Source organism: Crinia signifera, chromosome 19, assembly GCF_055691185.1.
Source record: "Crinia signifera chromosome 19, ASM5569118v1, whole genome shotgun sequence".
NCBI classification, from domain to species: domain Eukaryota; kingdom Metazoa; phylum Chordata; class Amphibia; order Anura; family Myobatrachidae; genus Crinia; species Crinia signifera.
This window is the reverse complement of record NC_139226.1, coordinates 24,314,386-24,325,427: the sequence shown is the minus strand read 5'-3', so window position 1 is coordinate 24,325,427 and position 11,042 is coordinate 24,314,386. Positions and strand designations below refer to the sequence as shown.

At 46.0% G+C, this 11,042-nt stretch overlaps 1 long non-coding RNA gene across 1 annotated transcript in view; it reads left to right on the top strand.

The window, feature by feature from the left end:
* LOC146041750 (uncharacterized) overlaps positions 1-11,042 on the top strand; it is a 37,885-nt gene that overhangs the window by 995 nt on the left and 25,848 nt on the right. Inside the window, exon 2 of the long non-coding RNA XR_014463574.1 lies at positions 8,756-8,884. This is a non-coding gene — a long non-coding RNA (uncharacterized LOC146041750). The remainder of the gene's footprint in view (positions 1-8,755; positions 8,885-11,042) is intronic.

Below are 11,042 nucleotides of genomic sequence, written 5' to 3'. Positions count from 1 at the left end.
ATTTTCCCATGAAAATTCCGCTGGCTGCCAACACCAGGAGCAGTGGCAATAGAATATCACGTTCTTCCCCTCCTCTGCAACTATATCCTGCCACTATAGAGAATGTCTCTCTGTGCCCAAACTAAGATTTCTAAATGACATTTGGCAATTCTTAAACTGCCGCCCAAAAATCTCCCTCCCGATTATTTCCATGTCCGACTTTTATCAAACAACCAACTTTGGCATTGTTTTCCTGTCACACACTTACCCTGCTTACTGTGAGTGAGGTAGGGAGGTCAGGCTACCTATTTGTTAATTGTATCAGTGGAGACATAGAGGGTGTAGCCAATACCAAATGATCTAAGGGGATTCAGCTGATCAGACACCTTTAAAACGAAAGGTATTTTGCAGTTGCTGATAGATAGGTCCTTTACCCCCGAACCCTTCCTAAATTGACCTTGTTATAGCCACAGTACTGTACGCGGAGTTTGAATTTACCCTTTTATTCTTTATACACTCAGTACCATGTGGCTTATGGGGAGCGGTTGAAAGTTTAAAGCAGCTGTTGTGAAACAACACATCCCAGCATGCCCTGCCACAGTTTTCGAATTTTCTAACAGCATTGCGTGGCGAGGGGACGCGGACACCTTCACAGGTATATGCATCCCCTCGTGGGCTTCACAGGTGTCCGCGCCCCCTCGCCACACTTCGGGCTCAGTGGCTCGCTGCGCTCGCCACACTTTCTATTCTCAACTCCACGCCGACGTGGGGGTATGAAAAGGTCGTAGGACGCGTACCGCCGCCCCTCGCAGGCTCGGTGCACTCGCCACGCTTCGGGTTGACGTTGATAGTGGGGTGGCGTTAACAATTGAGGGGGCCATTTCACACTTCATGGTGGCTATTTGGCCTCTGTGGGCCTTTTAACATTGTTCCCTATTGAAAATCGGGTCAATTGGGACATTTAACATTGTTCCCTATGGGAAATCGCGGTAATCGCGTCGTCGCATCGCATGCAATTTTTTTGGTACATGCGATGGCATGCACCCAATTATTTTTATAAAGCAGCAGCAGCGTGGAGGGAGGGAAGAAACAAAATTCCAAGTTTGAAAAATGTACGTAGCGCTAAACTTTCTAAATTACCATCTGAAATGTACTTTGGATAGCTCCGCCCATGGCCATCGGTGGAGCTATCCAAATTACAATTGAGTGCTCCCACGCCCCCTCTCTCCCGCAAAGCCCAGCTAAGAAGTCGGCAAGTATGCCAAAATGGGTGCAGTATGCACAGAGTAGGGCCTCTTGGGACCCAGGGGCCCATGTGCACCGCGTACACTGTTTTCTATGTGTAGTATTCCCAAGGACCAATCTATGTGAGAAAGATCAGCATCAGCAAAATCGAATCCACATCGAATGGTTTTTAGGACACTTTCGATCTGCATTCGATTTGATGTGCTTCCGTTTTCTCAAAATCGGATAGAAAAATCTACTGTGCAGCCAAGGAAATCTCGAATTCGATCCAGTAAATCGAATGAGTACATTGTGCCTACATTGTGAGATCGAAATCAAATCGAATGCAAAAGTACAGATCTAATGCCAAATTGAATGGGATGATCCAATGCCAGATCTAATAGAAAATCGAATCTAACATCAAATATTAAGCAAATCTAATGGTGTGTACACACGTTAGATGTGCCTTAAGATCCTATCCACGATCTGATCAGATAGGATCGTGGATAGGATATTAAGGCACATCCGATTTGCATCCTATCTTGACTATATAGACAAGGCAGCCAAGACTTTCTGGCTTCCGATACGTGAACGCGCATCGGGATCGGATCGCAAGGGTTAAAACCCTTGCGATCTGCATTCGATGTTGATCCGATGCCGATCGGATATATCGTCAACATCGGAAAGGAAATCGGACCGTGTGTACACACTATAAGGCTCCTCTCTCTGAGATTTCCTACAGACGGTTCAGCGTCACGTGGGGCCTAATTCATATTGAGAGAACACTTGTCCCCTGAGTGACAGTGATTATTTCCCAGCTGTATGAGGCTGAGCCACCTGTTCAGACTCCCGCAGGCTGCTCTACAGTATGGACAGATATCACTTCTGTATCTTACGCCGGAACCATGAAGGTGACACTCGCTGTGTGTGCAATATCTGCTCTTATATCCGCAGGTGCGTCACCACACTTTTATTCATATTTATTTATATGAACCATGTATGATTTTTAAACTTCCTATTTAATTTACTAGTGCAGTTATCTCTATTGAATCCAGTTATACTACTTTTACACCAAAACCCGGGTGCAACCCAGTGTTTGGTACCTTTTACAATGGCATCCCCCCCCCCCCCCTGGCAAAATATATACCGGCATCCACCTGGTGGAGGTGGGTCTTGAGCCGGCGCTTGGAGATGACATCATCTACAAGCATCGTGGAATCCGCCAGCCGGGACCCCTGCAATGTCCTAGGTAAGCTGCTGGTCTGCCACCAGCCCCTGTGCAGCCCTACCCTCCATCCATGAGGTGAATAGATGCAACACACAGGCATCCATTCACCTCCTCCCCGCCTCCGCTGCTGTCTGCAGAGTACAGCAGACATCAGCGGAGGCTGTAGGTGCCCACACCCAACCTCTAGACTGACCGCAAGACGCTGTGGTCGGAAGGTTGGGCTCCCTCATTGGTGAAAACAGTCCCTGGTATTTCTTTCAGTACCCCTTTTACACCAATGCTGACCTGGGTCGACGAGGCAAAAACCTGGGATTTTACCTTGTGTAAAAGGGGCATTACTGATGCTTTAGAACCACAATACTAAAGTCATTTGCTCGCTCATTCATTCGATCAGCACAGGTAACTGCATATGTAAATGATGTTCTATAGTATTTTGTGTTGGGTGGAACAGGAAACATCTGTAATCCGGATTATACAATATGTGGGTAATAGGATGAAATGCATTGTGGGTGGTGTTTGGTGGGATATGTGTCATAGGTTCAATTGCATTGAGGTCGGACAGCATTAGATTGACCACTGAAGGTTGATAAGGCTTAGGTCGACACCTGGATAAGATCGACAGGGGCGGAAGGTTGACACAAGCACTAGGTGGACAATGGGAAGGTTGACGGTCCAAGGGTCCACGAGTTTTTAACATTTCTGATCTGAATGTTGACATGGACACCGTTTAAGTGTTCCGCATGCGCTCGGCACACTATACTATTCTCCCACCGCGCCATAGCGGATGGTAGGGCATGAAATACCGCCTGTTCGCAAGTTGGCTCAAAAAAGGGTATGGATCATTGGATAGACACCAACTAGGTGGATAAGCAGAGATACAGTCGTATTGTCGACAGTCATTAGGTCGACTCTGTTGGGTCGACAGGTGGCAACGTCAACCGGTGTCTAGGTCGATATGGGTGAAGGTCGACAGCATAGGCGTGCACAGCACATTTTATTAGGGGCTGCACTGTCAAAGCGGTGTGCCTAGCGCCACTTATTGGGCATGTCTAACACCGCCAATCAGGCGTGCACTCACTACAATTTTAAAAGGTCTCTCAGCCACACCATTATATCCTGCCTATTTCAGTTTTAGGGCGGGATGTTCAAACATCCGCAGCCCAGCTCCGCCCCCCTTCACCGCTCATCTTATACATAATTATCGCATATGCTCTAACATATGCGATAATTATGGCAAAGGACAGCTCTTGCGTTAAGAGCTGTCCTTTGCGGTGAGAGTCAGCGGGTCCAAGCGGGTCCCGGCGGCTCCCCCTTCCCTCCCTTACCCTCCCTTACCCAGGGCTGCTGCTGCTGCGCCTACCGCAAGACACTATGTAAGTTAAGTTAGAGGGAGACAAAAGAATGTCTGTTGTGCGGTGCACAGAAGAAAAAAAAACATATAAAATATAACTTTTATTGGTGTTTCATTTTAATAGTTTCATAGCGAAAAAATATTTAAAACCAAACATACAACAGATAAAGACTAAATAGACACAATTAAAAAAGAAATCACATTCCTGATGTCGTGGGGGTATATATGTATGTTGTTTGGTGTGTATTCACAGTGAGATAGTTGATACACTTACATAAAGTAACACAACTAAATAGTTTGTTATAAATTATCTCGATATCAAAGCTCTATATGCAGCTTTTTCTTGAAAAATGTGGCTGTAAGGTGGGTGCGGGCAGCATCCTGGCCGCTCTTAATTACCCTGCTGGGAGGTCACCAGCTTATTTATATACATGCCAAACTGAATACATTTGTATGGTGCTGAAAACTGATTGCAGCACCACCGTGTATCTAGAAATTCATACAGCGCTGCTATCCAATTGAGGGTAAGCCAGTATGGATTGTAGCCCTGGTATACACACTAGGAGATTAGGGTTTTATTGGTACCAAGATCAGTGCTGCAAATAATTTCCTAATGGTGCCATGTAATGTCGTGATGATGCAGGCGGTGAACCGCTACCGTGATTACCGTTGCTGTATATGTTGGCAATAATGTCTCTGGGTTCGAACGATCTGTGCTACAGTGGCTGTATTTTAAATCCACGGCAACATGTAGTGCCTTTAACAGATTGACAGGGAAACGCTGTCAGATATGCTGCTGTATGTACACCTTTAATAAGATAGCGGTAGTATTTAGTCAAATGACTTTTCCGTTAGGTGAGCCGCTATAAATAGTAGTATTGGTGTGCACCTTAGAGAATATCTCCGCACAATAGACATTCTTTTGTCTCCCTCTAACCTTCTATGGGGCATTGCCAGATATTTCTGGTGATGCCCCCTGTTGCGGTAACCTGGCGGGGGTGCTTAGAGCATCCCAAAATGTGGTAAACTAAAAACACAGATAACTGGGTTTTTACCGCATTTTTAGTTTAGAGAATTTCCCCCTTAATCTTCATATTACTCTGTGTAACAGTATGTGCAAATAAAGTCAAAATCATATCTGGATGACACAGATATGTAGTGATATGACAATGGTGTAATACAATTAATAATGGGTACTTATGTAGTATCTGGGCGTCCGATTTAGAAATCGGGTCGGATCGGGCACATCGCATCGCATGGCATGCGACCATCGGATGCGATGCGATGCGATGACCCGATTTTTCCATAGGAATCAATGTTAAAATGGACTGAGTCCATTTTAACATGGAATTCAATGGGAAAAAGGAGTCCTTTTCATACCCCTACTATCCAAGTGGGCATGGAGTTGGATATAAAACTGTGGCGAGCGTAGCGAGCCACCGAGCCCGAAGCGTGGCGAGCGGACACAGAATACCGTCCCCTCGCCACGCTTCAGGCTCGGTTTATATCCAACTCCATGCCCACTTGGATAGTAGGGGTATGAAAAGGACCCCTTTTTCCCATTGAATTCCATGTTAAAATGGACTCAGTCCATTTTAACATTGATTCCTATGGAAAAATCGGGTCATCGCATCGCATCGCATCCGATGGTCGCATGCGATGCGATATCGCATCGCATCTGATTGTATGCCTTAAGTTAAGGCATACAATCAAAAAATCGGACGCCCAGATACTACATAAGTACCTAATAATGTAAAACACACATAATTGATTGATGGTAGCTTATTTTAAAGGAATACAGGTCTAAAAAGTCTTTGGTAAAAGGTATTGCTGGTATTACTAGCAGCAATAAGTGTGGGATGGGGGCACAGCATTAGGGGGTGCCTGTGCACCCTTAACACTCAATGTGCGCACGCCTATGATCGACAGGTGTCAAGGTCTACATGGGGAAAGGTCAACACAGTGTTAGATTCGACAAGGGTTAGGTCGACAGGTCGGAAGGTCGAAATTTTTTATTTTTACTGTTTTTTGAGCCGACATATGCCGACAACCGGTATTTCATGCACTACCATCCACTAGGGCGTGGTGGGAGAATAAAATAGTGTTCCGAGCGCAGCAAGGCACCGTGCCCGAAGCCTCGTTAGCATAGTGAGTGATGCGAGAGGCTGCGGTTGACTTCCAACTGCGTCCATGTTGCCTGTGTCGACATTCAAGTAAAAAAAAAACAACAGTAAAAAAACATGTAGACATAACGCTGTGTTGACCTTGCATAATGTCGACCTAGACACCTGTCGACCTAGACACCTGTCAACCTTGCCACTTGTCAACCTAATGACTGTTGACCTAAGTGCTGTCGACAATATGATCCACACCTGACAAGCATTAGGTCGACATGAGGAAGGTCGACAGCCAAAAGGTTAACATGGGGCTTTTTCCTTTTTTTTTGTCCCCATGTCGACACAGTACGAAAAAGTACATTGCGTACATTGCATTGCATCCCATCGCAGGGCTCACTGTGCTCATTATGCTTCAGGTACACTATTTTATTCTCCCACCATGACCTAGTGGTTTGTAGGGCATGAAATACGGTTGTATTGTCGACCACACTTGGGTCGACAGGGGGGAAGGTCGACAGGGTTCTAGGTCAACATGGGTCAAGGTCGACAGGTGTTTAGGTCGACATGTGGCAAGGTTGACATATGCGTTAGGTCGACATGGGTTAGGGCGACAGGTCGACATGGGTTTTTCCACTGTTTTTTGAGCCGACATGTGCCGACAGGTGGTATTTCATGCCCTACCATCCACTAGGGCGCGGTGGGAGAATAAAATAGTGTGCCGAGCACAGAGAGGCACTGTGCCCGAAGCATGGTGAGTGAAGCGAGCTATGCAAGGGGCTGCGGTTCACTTCCAACTGTGTCCATGTCGACTGTGTCAACATTCGGGTAAAAAAATAGTGAAAAAAACCATGTCGACCTATCGACCTAACCCATGTCGACTTAACACCTTTGTCGACCTAAACCCATGTCGTCCTTGTCCCATGTCGACTTTGCCCTATGTCGACCTAGAACCCTGTCGACCTTCACCCCTGTCGACCTAATGACTGTCGACCAAAGTACTGTAGACAAAACGATCCATACACCCTGTCGGCACATCGGCTCAAAAAAATCCCTTGTCGACCTTTTGACTGTTGACCTTCCCCATGTCGACATGATGACCCTGTCAACCATCGACCTAATTCCATGTGAACCTGCATACAGTATTTCTGTGGCCACTAGGGTCACATAAGAGCGCTGATTATAAAGAATTATAATAAGGATGATTCTTTTTTGGCCTTTAGCCTTACAACAAATACGGCACTGGGACTGGTAACTATATATAAAGCCTCTGTGATATATCGAACAATCACACAAAAATTAGCCTCAGTATGTACATCTAAAATATACTCAGCCTTGCCTTAATTGTTTTATGTTATGTGTTGTATGTCATGTACAGTATGTCAATTTAAATCTTGCTGCAGCCCCCTAATTAGAGGAATTGTGCTATAAGCTATACGCTGGTACACCTAGGTGGCGCTGCTTAGCCAAAAACAATTAAGATACCGATATTATAGTATCACAAATTTAATAAAAAGCATAAATCATTAACCGCATAATAAAAAGCTCTGACCGCTTCCAGCATGTCTCTGACATCAGCACTGACCGCTTCCAGCATGTCTCTGACATCAGCACTGACCACTTCCAGCCTGTCTCTGACATCAGCTCTGACCGCTTCCAGCCTGTCTCTGACTTCAGCGCTGACCGCTTCCAGCCTGTCTCTGTCTTCAGCGCTGACCCCTTCCAGCCTGTCTCTGACATCAGCTCTGACCGCTTCCAGCATGTCTCTGACTTCAGCGCTGACCGCTTCCAGCCTGTCTCTGACTTCAGCGCTGACCACTTCCAGCCTGTCTCTGACATCAGCGCTGACCGCTTCCAGCCTGTCTCTGACATCAGTGCTGACCGCTTCCAGCCTGTCTCTGACATCAGTGCTGACCACTTCCAGCCTGTGTCTAACATCAGTTAATTGAAAGCCATCAATATCGCTTTTGTGGCTGACTCCTCCTCCTCCTCAGGGGTGGATTGGGACTGCAATCCAGCCCGGGAGAACTCGTGCAGCAGCCCGGTGGCGCAAGGGGGGGGGGGGGGGTGTTTAATGCCGCTGTAATGCTGGGGGGAGCGAGGCAGCGGGCGGGGTTTGTTGTGCGGGGCGGGGGGCTCACCTGCTCTGCTGCCTCCAGGTGGGGAACGGGAGCAGTGGGAGCCCGTGCTGACGCCGCACACAAAGTACCACGGGAGGTGCTGTGGGTCCAGGGGGAGCGCGGCCGGCCCGTTTTTACGGCGTTTTGGCCCGGCCCACCGGGAAATGGCCCAGTTTCACGGTGGGCCAATCAGCCCCTGCTCCTCCTACAGGACCATAGATGCCACAGTCTCTTTATTCTAAACATAATATCCATAACATACATACAGTACTTATATTTATATAAGGTGTTGTGTTTGTGTGTGTGTGTGTGTGTGTGTGTGACGGTGGGGGTGACCAATATCTACCTTGCCTCTGGGCAACTGGGACAAACTCTGAGTACAGAGTGGCCTAGATGTCAGTGGGTATGTACCCCTGGTATGTCTGTGATTTACAGTGTGTAATTCACAGAGATATTGTGTAGGCCCTGCAGCACAGCAAACACAAGCCCAGAGAGGAGACACTGCTTGCACCATCAGATGATGGGACTGTCAGTCACTAGGTGTCATTAAGAACCTGGCAGACCCACAACTCACTGTAAAATCTCCTCATGCTTCACTGGGAAGCAGGGAGGATATGGGAGATGTCCACTCTTTCATGGGTGTGGGGTACTGCTCGGAATAAAAGGAGTCTCCCACCACTTGGGGAGAGTAGCTAAGTATGTAAGTATCTAAAATCTCTTTTTTTTTTTCTTTCTGCAGTTTCCACCATCCAATGCAAAATCTGCGATTCAACGATTTATAATATGAGACCAGTAGATTGTAAAGGCGATTATAATCATTGCCCTGCTGAAACGGCCTGCGCTGCCGTGTTAGTATCAACAACAAAATGTGAGTTCTTTGGAATGTAATCTACAGTGTTGTATTGTGTGGTTTCATTCAATAGATTCCAACCAGTTGTTCCTTGTCCATGGGTAGCAAATCTATGCACTCCTGATACAACTACGACCAAGATATACAGAGATAAAATATAGCAATGTTCATTACAGACAGCAATAGGATACACTTTGCACATTTAGGGAATACAGTATACAGATCAGGCTCAGGCTCAGGCTCAGCTAACATGCTGTTCCCGCCATTCATGCCTGCAAATGATAGCAGGCACTGCGTAAGCATCTGCGATCCACAGGATCAACCTTGGGATCGATTCTTATTGCCAGGGGTTACATACTCATTGCCAGCGATTACTTGCTCATTGCCAGTGGTTTCTATGCTTTTTGACAGAAGGTTACATGCTCGTTACCAGGGGATTACATGCTCATTGCAAGGGCTTCCATGCTCACAGCACGACAGCGCTCCTGGAATCTGGATAACGCCATATGTACTGCGCTCCTCTAACAGACGCTAGAGCTCCAGTAGGACCTCTAACATCTGGCTCCTCCAAGGTGGCGATCATTTTTTGAGGGCCATTTTAGCATATTGCATGAGGATGACCAGCCCACGTGGAATTGGCAGGGGCCATTTGACTCTTCGCAATGGCTCCCCTCCTGCCACAGCTTGAGCTTCAGTGCCCTGGTTAAGCCACTGATTCATGCTCACTACTACAATGACCAGCCCCTGCAAGTACATTGTATGGAATAGTATTGGCCCCTATTTTTTTTATTGAATTCAAAATACTGAATTTATAGATGGCGTTGCCTAATGGGTCCATTTGAATCTTGGTAAATATGGGGAACGTGGGAAAAACTTTGGAAAGTTTTCCCGCATTGTATTTCCCGCCCATAACCTTTTCATGTACAGCATTAACACTTCATTGCTCGCCTCACTTGGAAATACCACAAATTAATAAGTGAGTCATGTATCGCTCAGATCACTTGCGACCAGTGGCGTATCCAGAGGTGGGGCTGCAGCAGCGACTAGTGGTGGATCCAGGGGTGGGGCTGCAGCACAGTCCAGAATTCAAATAGGGGAGTCATTTTTTTCATTTGGAAAACCATGTGATCTGGTGTTTGGCAGTCTGGTGTATAGGAAGGAACCAGGTTCTACTGCATTGACTCTAGCAACAAACAGCCTAAGTGTAGCATGCCAGAGCCATGGGACAAGAACAGGCTTGTGTCATTGTTTTCAGTTAGCCCACTCCACCTGTTGTTACTGCTCAGTCGACAAACACGTGAAAAGCAGCTGCAGCAAAATACTGTGCGCTGAGCAGTAATCTCTAGAGAAGTGTATTATTCCTGCACGTCTACAATAGCTCGGTGAGTATAATCAACAGCTTCTGGCATTGGAAAAGAAAAGAGGACATGCAATTAAAATTGCATGCGCTATCAAAGGGCGCAGCTGTGCTCAGTACAATAGTAAGTATATACAATTTCTCTAATAAAAATAAAAATAATTTTAAAATAAATTCTAAGCATAGCATAAGAAGTGCACTGCATTGATAATTCCTAACATAACAAAGAAGACATACAACATATAGAGGCTTACAGTAGTATAGATTAATTGCTAGTAAGAGGCTGGAAATATGGCTCAGATTCATAGGCATAAAAATCCACTTTTAGAAAGGTGTGTGTGTGTGTGTATATATATATATATATATATATATATATATATATATATATATATATATATACATATACATATATACATATATATAGTATAGAACTGAACTCACAAGACTCCCCAGTGATTACAGGTGACTGTGCCAGGTCCAAATCACATAATCAGTACATCCCTGCTTGCAAGACAGAGACGACCAGCACCAGTCCAATTTCAATATCAAATATGCAGTTTATTGTCCACACAGGACATTTCCATGCTTATGGGTTAACAATTCAGCATAATGAGAATAATGAAAAAACACCCAACAGGCGATACTTATCGCTCGTCGTCCTCGACAGCCGTTTCAGTGCTCCCAGCACCTTTGTCAAGAGGGGTTATCAAATAAACAGCACCTAGAAATGCCTTATAAAGAGCCTCCCACATCAACTCACCTGCCAGCAATCAGTACTGTCCTCCGGTTTCAAGTCCCCCGCACTACCGTCCACCAACA